The 11118-nt window shown below is 35.4% G+C and overlaps 1 non-coding gene across 1 annotated transcript; it reads left to right on the top strand.

Moving 5' to 3' along the window:
* Positions 1-9615: 9615 nt before the first annotated feature.
* Positions 9616-9699, top strand: TRNAL-CAA (transfer RNA leucine (anticodon CAA)). The gene has a single exon. It is a non-coding gene; the product is annotated as a tRNA-Phe (tRNA).
* The last annotated feature ends 1419 nt before the right edge of the window (positions 9700-11118 follow it).

The following is an 11118-nucleotide window of genomic DNA, read 5'->3' on the forward strand; positions in this document are numbered from 1 at the left end:
TTCTCATCACAACGAAAAGGCATAGTAACAATGTTTATGAGTTTTTGGTAAAATGAAGGTTTGGTATCTTTAGGGTTCAAAAACTCATCTAAAGCTTCATCTAATTCATCTTGGCTATACTCATAATCAACATAATTGCATACATCATCATAAATATGAACATCTTGCAAATAAAAATCTGACATTTTGAAATAAAGATTGCATAAAACTTAAACACACAATGCAAAGAAACAAAGAAACACACTCTTTCTTTTCCCTCTTTTTTTTTCCTTTTTTTTTTTTTTTTTTAATGAAAAATGAAACTTAAATGAAACACTCTAAATCTAGATCTAGATCTAACAAATGAAATGCAAGAGAAAGCAATAATAAGATTCACGTCGGGTTCACCAAAATGTGTAGGGGAAAAAGCGAGACTAGGCTAACATGCCCTAATCCTACCTTTTGACACACATTGTGGAATACGAAAGAGCCTAGAGGTATCACACAATTGGCTACTTCTTTTTGTGGAAGAGAGAGCCACGGGCTACCTATTAAGGTTTCTATTCCTTTGTTGTAATTGAAAGATAAAATGATGCAAGTTCAATTCCTAATCCCAAAGTGCAAGTATGAACTAATAACAAGACTGCAGAATTGAGATTAAACAATGGAAAGCTGTAAACACAAGGACAAGGCAAGAATGCAGATGCGTACCCGGAGTTAAAATCTGAGTGAAAATGTTCGGGACGGGGGCGCAGGCGCCACTGTCCTGATTCTGCTCCTGAAACTGTTGTTTTGCAACCTGAAAAGCAGTCGGAAATGCTAAAACTTGTTGTCTGACAGAGGGACCAGGGCGCCCAGCACCCCTGTCCTGGCAGTACCAGGGCGCCCCACGCCCCTAACCTGGTCTTTTGTCCTGAAATTTGGTGTGTGGCTCAGTTTCTATCTGCTTCCGTCGGATCTGCAATTTGCGGCGTCGTCCGAATCCCGAAATCTGCACTTATATCTGAAAAGGTATGGTGGGCGGCTATATAGGGTTTTGCCTTAGTCAAACCCCCGCTTTGGTGATTTCCACCTCCACGAATAGCCAAGTTGTATTGTAAAAGTAGTGTGTGTGCAGACCTTGTGTGTGTGCAAGATCCTAAAATGCAAGTAAGCAAACTAGAGCAACCTAGAAAGTAAACCCTAATTGCTTGTAAATGATAATGTAAATGCTCCAAATCAAGATGCAAAGTGATCTAAAGCATGAATACAAATGATATAATGAGGCTTATGCAAAGACGTGAAAACAACATGAAATCATACCCAACCCCAAGGGAGGGGTACAAGCCAATCTTCAGTCGGTGATCCCCTATTGCTCTTCAGATCCCCTATTGCTCTTCAATGTCTTCAAAGCTCTAAATGGATGAATGAAATTGATGAATGCTTGATGGGTGGATGTTGAATGTTGTTGAAGTCTTCAAAGATCTGCTCTTTCGCTGCATAGAAGGTCCCTAAAACCAAAATTTCGGATCCTTTCAAATGAAGAAAGAGAGCTCTTATATATGAAACCCTAGGTCTTAATTTCAACTTTTGGCCGACCTAGAGATTGAATATCCCGCCAATTTCTTGGGGTTAAGCTTTATTTTATGATTGGATCGCGCTCCTAAAATTTCGGGAAAAATGTCCGGGACTGTGTGCACTTCGGGCGCCATGGTCCCGACAACTTTTCACCAAATTTTCAGGGCCGTCGAATATGATGATTTTAGAGAGAATCCCGAAGTTACAGGTGATTTCGAGATGTTTTGACCCCCGAAATCAAGCCCCCAAGTTCAAAATAGGACCTAATTAGCGTTTTTGATTAAATGATGTATTGGAGGAATAAAATGAAAGGGGCACACTTTAATGAAAAGGGCCCAACTTTATGATATGGGAAATGATAAAATAGAACCTTAGACTTAATTAATTTAATTAATTAAGTGCTAAAGGGGAAATGCAATGCAAAATGCAAAATGCGCCAAGGCGGGTGCTAAACTAGGTGTGAAATTGTACCACTTTAGCAAGTGCGTACAATTTACGATGCTACATTAACAATCTATGCATGGAATAAATTGAGGCGCAATAGCAGTGCCATAGAACAGTTTAGAAGACTATCATAGTATAAATTGTCAGTAACAGTTCAAGAATGCATACATAATGGAAGGGTAATCATAATGAGAAGATGAAGATGCCTAAGCAGTCCAAGCGGCAAAGCAATGACGGATAAAGAGTTCTTGTCTTAACAATCATGTGCATGGAATAAATTAAGGCGCAACAGCAATGCCATAGAATAGTTTAGAAGACTAGTATAAGTTGTCAGTGACAGTTCAAGAATGCATACATAATGGAAAAGGAGATATGGCAGTCTTTAACAGATGAAATGGTCAGATGATGTCAAGCTAAGAAGATTAAATGAAGTTTCAATCCAGTAATAGCAGAGATTTGAGCCTAGAAGAAGCCATTATAAAGTATAAGTTGTCAGTGACAGTTCAAGAATGCATACATAATGGAAAAGGAGATATGGCAGTCTTTAACAGATGCAATGGTCAGATGATGTCAAGCTAAGAAGATTAACTGAAGACAGTCAAGAAGGACAGTCACCAGGAGACATAGTGTTAGACGTTAAAGCTAAGAAGATTAAATGAAGTTTCAATCCAGTAATAGCAGAGATTTGAGCCTAGAAGAAGCCATTATAAGACAACAGTGTCTTGCCAGTTGTTATTTATTTGTAGAAAATATAATAAGATTGATCTCTAATGCTTGTGAAAGGCAAGATAATTACATCAAAGAGACTACAATGGTTAAAGAAACAGTTGGTTTCAATGAGACAGTCGGAGTTATTATTAATTTTCTTTGGGATGCAAAAGTTCATGATATGACAAAGGGAGATGATCTATTATTATCTGTCCAAGTTGTATGCAAGACAAGACAAAGAACATTTACTTTGAAATGGTGATAGAGTATAACAATTAAGTGTCAAAAGACATTGAATTCTTTTGGTAGTGATTGGCATTTTTCATGCTTTGAAGTCTTCAAAATGTCTTGGACTTTGTTTTGTTAACCTAGTAATTCAAAGCTTTTTGGAGCCTAAAAGACTGTAGTGACAGTGAGGGTATAAGAAGTCAGTTATGGCCTTAACCTATAAAAGAGAAGCACAATAGACAAATTTCACAAAGGTTTGTCACCTAAAATCTGCTGACCTGTTGTAACAGTAATGAAGGAGCTTGAGGGGTGGAATGTTCAATGTTGCAAGGCAATGAAAGGTGTTGGTGATGGTCACAGTGAGCAAGGGTAAACTTTGAAGATAGTGTGGTTGAAGACAAATAAGGAATGGCAGTCCTTAGAGAAAAAGATGACAGTAGCAAAAAAGGCAAGGTATCATCACATATGACAGTCATTTAGTTGGAAGACAGTCATTATGATAGTCATTCATGAGATACAAAGCAATTAACAAGAGAAGACCACCTTTCATAAGGGAAGGCAGTCTAGTGCCTAGTTTAAAGGAAGGCCACAACCTTTAAAAGGACAGTGATTTAGTGGAAGTGACCGTGAAGTTAAGATGTGAAGAATTTGCTGCAGGGATCTCAATAAATTATCATTGAGGTTGGAAGATGTTGGATATTGCAAGAAGAAAGAGTGATTGCTATTTGAACAAGAGTGGATAATATAGAAGCAAGGACAGTCATAGATGCACAAACATAGTCTTTAAGAGTTGCAGGTCAAGGTCAAGGTCACAAAAGGCAACACTGAGATGACATAAAGGCACGAGCATTCCAAATACCTGGTGGTGAATCATCATACAAATTTTCATGCTACAGGTCAGGTCATAAGTAAAAGGGAAAGTAATTTCTCTGGGAATAGGACTAGTAACAATAGTGTCACCCAATCTGAGGCAAAGATGTTTTTGTTTCTTGCAAGTCAAAGAAGGGTCTCATTCGGGATTCAAGACTGTCATGAGGGTTGTTAAAAGGTATAGGACAGTGAGCAAAGCATAAGCAGAGAAGGGTAATCATAATGAGAAGATAAAGTTGCCTAGGCAGTCAAAGTGACAAAGCTATTACAGATAAAGAGTTCTTGTCTTAATACTCATGTGCATGGAATAAAGAAAGGTGCAATGACAGACAGTGTCATAGAACAATTTAGAAGACTGTCACAGTATAAGTTGTCAATGACAGTTTAAGAATGCATACATAATGAAAAAGGAGATATGACAGTCTCTAAGGGATGCAATGGTCAGATGTTAAGCTAAGAAGATTAACTGAAGACAGTCAAGAAGGACAATCACCAAGAGATGTAAGTGTTAGTCATTAAAGCTAAGAAGATTAACTTAAGTTTGAAACCAGTAATACCAGAGATTCCAGCCTAGAAGAAGCCATTATTAGACATCGATGTCATTGATAGAAAATTTAATAAGATTGATCTCTAATGCTTATGAAAGGCAAGATAATTACATCAGCAAGTCTACAATGAATAAAGCAACAGTTGCTTTGAATGAGAGAGTTTTAATCAGTTTTCTTTGGGATGCAAAAGTTCATGATATGACGAAGGGGGATGCAGGACAAGACAAAGAACAGTCACTTTGAAATGGTGATAGAGTATAACAATGAAGTGTCAAAAGACAATGAACGAGAAGGAAGTTTGAAACCAGTAATACCAGAGATTCGAGCCTAGAAGAAGCCATTATTAGAAATTGATGTCATTGATAGAAAATATAATAAGGTTGATCTCTAATGCTTGTGAAAGGCAAGATAATTACATCAGCAAGTCTACAATGAATAAAGCAACAGTTGCTTTAAATGAGAGAGTTTTAATCAATTTTCTTTGGGATGCAAAAGTTCATGATATGACGAAGGGGGATGCAGGACAAGACAAAGAACAGTCACTTTGAAATGGTGATAGAGTATAACAATGAAGTGTCAAAAGACAATGAACGAGAAGAAGGAAGTTTGAAACCAGTAATACCAGAGATTCGAGCCTAGAAGAAGCCATTATTAGAAATCGATGTCATTGATAGAAAATATAATAAGATTGATCTCTAATGCTTGTGAAAGGCAAGATAATTACATCAGCAAGTCTTCAATGAATAAAGCAACAGTTGCTTTAAATGAGAGAGTTTTAATCAGTTTTCTTTGGGATGCAAAAGTTCATGATATGACGAAGGGGGATGCAGGACAAGACAAAGAACAGTCACTTTGAAATGGTGATAGAGTATAACAATGAAGTGTCAAAAGACAATGAACGAGAAGAAGGAAGTTTGAAACCAGTAATACCAGAGATTCAAGCCTAGAAGAAGACATTATTAGACATCAATGTCATTGATAGAAAATATAATAAGATTGATCTCTAATGCTTGTGAAAGGCAAGATAATTACATCAGCAAGTCTACAATGAATAAAGCAACAGTTGCTTTAAATGAGAGAGTTGGAGTTTTAATCAGTTTTCTTTGGGATGCAAAAGTTCACAATATGACAAAGGGGGATGCAGGACAAAACAAAGAATGGTCACTTTGAAATGGTGATATAGAGTATAACAATGAAGTGTCAAAAGACAATGAACGAGAAGAAGGATAGTTTGAGAACAGATTTTTTTGGGTAGTCATTGGCATTTTCATGCTTTGAAATCTTCAAAAGTTTGTTTACTTATTCTTTTTGAAATGTCTTGAACTTTGTTTTGTTAACATAATACTTCAAAATTTCAAATCTTTTTGGAGCCTAAATGACTGTAGTGATAGTAGTGATAGTGAGGGGATAAGAAGTCAGTTATGGCTCTAAACCTATAAAGGACAAGCACAATAGACAAATTTCACAAACGTCTGTGTCGTAAAATCTACTGACCTTCTGTAACAGTAATGAAGGAGCTTAAAAGGAGAAATGTTCAATGTTACGAGGCATTAAAAGAAAGGAGTTGGTGATAGTCACAGTGAGCAAGGGTAAACTTTGAAGATAGTGTGGTTGAAGACAAATAAGGAATGGCAATCCTTACAGAAAAAGATGACAGTAGGAAAAAAAAAGGCAAGGCTTCATCACATATGACATTCCTTTAGTTGGAAGACAGTCATTATGATAGTCACTCATGAGGCATAAAGCAATGAACAAGAGAAGATAGTAATAAGGGAAGGCAGTCTAGTGCCTAGTTTAAAGGACAGTCACAACCTTTTAAAGGGCAGTGATTTAGTGGAAATGAACATGGAGTTGAGGAGGTGAAGGATTTGCTGCAGGGATCTCAAACGATTATCATTGAGGTTTGAAGATGTTGGAAGTTGCAAGAAGAAAGATTGATTGATATTAGAAGAAGAGTGATAATATAGAAGCAAGGACAGTCATAGAAGCACAAAAATAGTCTATAAGAGTTGCGGGTCAAGATCACAAAAGGTAACACTGTGATGATATAAAGGCATAAGAGTTGCAAATACCAGGTGGTGAATCATGATACAAACATCATGCTACAGGTCTGATCATAAATAGAAGGGCAGGTAACTTATTTGTGAATTGGAAAGATAACAGTACTGTCACCCAATCTCAGGCAAAGATGTTTTTGTTTCTTGCAAGTCAAAGAAGGGTTTCATTGGCGATTCAAGACTGCCATGAGGGTTGTTCAAAGGTATATGATAGTAAGCAAACCATGAGCAGAGATTGCCGATTGAGGACACGGAGAAGGGTAATCATAATGAGAAAATAAAGATGCCTAAGCAGCCCAAGTGGCAAAGCTATGACTGATATAGAGTTCTTGTCTTAACAGTCATGTGAATGAAATAAAGAAGGGTGCAATGGCAGTGCCATAGAACAGTTTTGAAGACTGTCATAGTATAAGTTGCAGAGACAGTTCAAGAATGCATACATAATGAAAAAGGAGATATGGCAGTCTTTAAGGGATGCAATGGTCAGATGATGTCAAGCTAAGAAGATTAATTGAAGATAGTCAAGAAGGACAGTCACCAAGAGGCATAGCGTCAGTCATTAAAGCTATATGGATAAAACCTCTAGAAGGGAAACTAAAAGGGCAAAGTAGGCAAAGGAGTTTTCAAGACATAGTGTAAGACATAAAGCATGAAGGCAGTCCTCTAGTTAAGCTTAATGTGACAATCCTTTGAGGTTGCAGAGCCAACATCTCATGGATTGCAAAGAAATCACAGTCAAGACGGTTGAAAGACAGTTGACCACATTATCAGTGATCTGCAGTCCATGTTTGACATGTTAAAAATGGTAAATACTCATGAATATTGTGAATATTGTCAAGATTCTTTAAAGGTCTTTAAGTAGCCAAGAACCATGAGGAAAGGACAGAGACATCCAGCAAAAGCAAAACAAGTACATGACAAGTGTGAGCAAACAAAGGGGTAAATCATAGTGTCTTCATGGACAACAAGGTATAGGTAATGCTTGATAGACAATCTATCATGCAGGGTATTAGTGGTTGCCCCTCTATTAAACAGAGATAATTCAGTGCTTTCCTTTCTACCAGAGTAACCAAGAGATAATTCAGTGCTTTCCTTTCTACCAGAGTAGCCAAGCTAGGTGAACAAGAAAAATGGTCCAGGAACCTAAATCATTTAAAGACTTCAAATGTATACACCAAGTGACCAGATAATCTAATGGTTTATGTGATCAAATATGATACAAAATTTGGTCCCCACTCTCATACAAAGAGTTCATTGCTCACAATGACTTTGCCCGTTGGTTGCAAGGAGTTAATTACGCTAATAGTACTCTGTCAATGTAAAACTGACATGGTTAAGGGAGAGAAATCAAAAGCTTCAACTACTATGGTAATCCAGAGAAATATGCCTAGATATAGACAAGTAAAAAATTGGTTAACCTTGATGCAACAATTGTGCTGATTCCACACCTAGAATTACTGTGATACCATATTTAAGAGCAGCTTCCGAGGCAGATGGTACTGCTGCCATAGTATCATGCTCTGTCAGGCCTCAGGGCAAGCAATCTCACCTGTTCTGTGCATGCTCTAAACCATTCAAAAGTTTATTCACAGACTAAATACTTTTATAAAGATTTCTAAAGATATTATTTGTTTTGTCCGTTTGCCATAGATATGACACATGTTCCTTAACCTTAGAAATACACCATCTACATAAAATTTTGTCATCTTAAGAAAAGGTAGGCCTCATGTATAAAACTAGGTTTAAACAGGTAGATGAGGAGGAGACATTCCAGCAGCCACACCTCCCACTTAGATGCCTGCAACGACTTGATTTCACAACTAACATCTAAACAAATACTGCTTGGCAATGGGATACACTGTCAATGTTACAAAACTCAAATATGCACGAACGTCAGTTGAATAGAAAAGTTTCAAGGTCACTCTCCTATTCCCTCAACCACACCTCCCCCCTACTCCACCTCCTTTAGGCAGTCTTAACTAGCTATTATAAATTACTTTTGGTGGCCTACTTCTGTTCTATAAAATTTTACCCCTACAACAAACAAAGTCAAGAACAAACAAGAGGTACTCCGAAGTGCCTGACATAAATAAATGAAAAATGAACAGTATCACATATATTATATGCATATATAATAAGTCATGAGATTGCGAGCATACGCATGGCCAACTTCACCAATTGCTCTCAAACATAAATTTAATATTAAAAAACTAATGAATGGTAACAGAAATCCTAGATTGAAGACCATCAGTAGATGAATGAGCTAGAATGTCTCAAATGCTATTGCTCGACAGAATCTTTTATCCTCTGTTGGTCAAGTTAACGTTCATGTCATCAAATAAAATATAATTATATTCTACATGTCATTAAATATAATTCCATGTTCTTTGATATTAAAACTTACCCTATCAAAAACATATATCCATTAACCAGATGAAACAGAAAAGAGGAAAAACAACAACACATGAATTTAAGTAATTAAACTCAAGAATTCCTTTGGAGGTGCTGGGACTTACAGCATTCCTCCGCAGACGATGTGGCGCCGGAGCGGATGCAGGGCATAGGGCATCGGAACGGTCGAATGAACATTGAGCATTCTGGTGAGGAAATCTTGAAGCATAGGCGGCAAATTAAACAAATCTTCCAGCATGGGCGCCATCACTGTTGAAGTCGCCTTCGCCATGGGAAGGGCTTCTCCAGGCGGGCGATAGAACTTGCAGAAAACTAAGCAAACAATTTGCTGGTTTATCAGATCACCCAACCATATATATAAGCAGTCAAAGCCATGGAGCTTTTTTCAACGGCTATGGAGCGGAGCCTGCTTTCTCTGCTTTTTACAAACGAATATAGTGTGGAGCGTGATTTCTCTGCTTTTTTCGACGGCTATGGAGCGGAGTATGGTTTCTATGCAATTTAAATTAAACAAATCTTCCAGCATTAGCGCCATCACTGTTGAAGTCGCCTTCGCCACGGGAAGGGCTTCTCCAGGCGGGCGATGGAACTTGCAGAAAACTAAACAAACAATTTGCTGGTTTATCAGATCACCCAACCATATATATGAGCAGTCAAAGCCATGGAGCTTTTTTCAACGGCTATGGAGCGGAGCCTGCTTTCTCTGCTTTTTACAAACGAATATAGTGTGGAGCGTGATTTCTCTGCTTTTTTCAACGGCTATGGAGCGGAGTATGGTTTCTATGCAATTTAAATTAAACTTTAAACGTGTGGTCAGGATAGCCGAGTGGTCTAAGGCGCCAGACTGAAGTTCTGTTCCTCTAACGAGGGCGTGGGTTGAAATCCCACTTTTGACAATAAAATATTTAATTTAAATTAAGATTCTAAATGTTAATGTTACATTATTTTTAAATGAAAAGGTTGGTCATCTTCTTGAAAATGCATGAGGTGAATAAGGTAGATCATTAGATATGAAGAAAGTAAATTCAATTTAAAATAAAAATAAAAAATTGCTATAACAAATCAAATTCCAATTTTAAAAATGAATGGAATCTTGTAAAGTAACCAATTCATTTAATTATCAAATTTTTAAACCAATCAGTAGGTGAATAATTTTTACAATATATTAAATTTAAATATATAAAAATTTAACTTTATAAAATCAAATTTACTAATTAAATGAATGAAAAAGTATTGCCTACAACTATTAATAAATATAACCATTTCCTTTCTATTGTCATTTAATAATAAATAAAAATAAAATATTAAATTATAAAAAAATTATGTGTATATTAAAAGTTTTTAAATTATTTTGCAAATATTAGAATCATTAAAAAGAAATTTATGGTTTTCAAAATGTATAAAAAAATAGAATGATTTAAAAAAACTATACAAAATTGTAATTATATAGAATACATATAATAATTGATTTTTAATAGAAATAATTGTTATATAATATAATTTTTAATTTTCATTTATATTTAATTTAAATTTAATAGTGTAAATCAACTCCTTGTAAAATAGCTAATTCATTTAATTATCTATATTTTTAACTCCTTTTAATCATTTCAAATCAAAATACAACATTTTTAATTTTCAATTTATTACTAAATACAATCAAAATACTTCCTCAATACTACTTACGCATTTGCTAAAGATAATTTTTTATTCTTAAATGTATATATATTTGGTCTGAAAGCTTAAAAAATGGATGTCAAAATTTTCTTAAATTTACATATATTTCTGGCTATATTGTTGCCACAAAAAAAAAAGTATTTTAAATAAAAAGATTCAAAAAATTAAAAGTTAAAATTTGTTTGTGATTGGTTCAAATTATTTTTTTTAATAACTAGTTAAGTGGAAAAACAAAAAACTCATTACAATAGTATTGCCTAACAGCAAGTACTAATAATAATAATAAAAAGGATTCAAATAATAAAAAGGTTTGAGATTGAATGTGAAACTATAAATGTTATACATATTGTGAAGTCTCTTAAAATCAAATGTCAAAATATAGTTGTATACAAACATTATAAGAAATTATTGGAGGCATTTTGTATCTCTTAGAGCCAACAAAAATGTTTTCATTTTATTTTTACTTCTTCACAAATCAATCATCTACATGCAAGTGATAATTAAATTCCAAAAATAATATCAAATGACAAACAACAACGCCTCGGAATTTCAAAATCATCTTCCACATCGGATCAAAGAAGCAACTTTTGTCAACCACCACTTAATGCTTCTAGTTTTTATTGATGGAGCTTTTTGCATCC

This window comes from Cryptomeria japonica, chromosome 6, assembly GCF_030272615.1.
Source record: "Cryptomeria japonica chromosome 6, Sugi_1.0, whole genome shotgun sequence".
NCBI classification, from domain to species: Eukaryota; Viridiplantae; Streptophyta; class Pinopsida; order Cupressales; family Cupressaceae; genus Cryptomeria; species Cryptomeria japonica.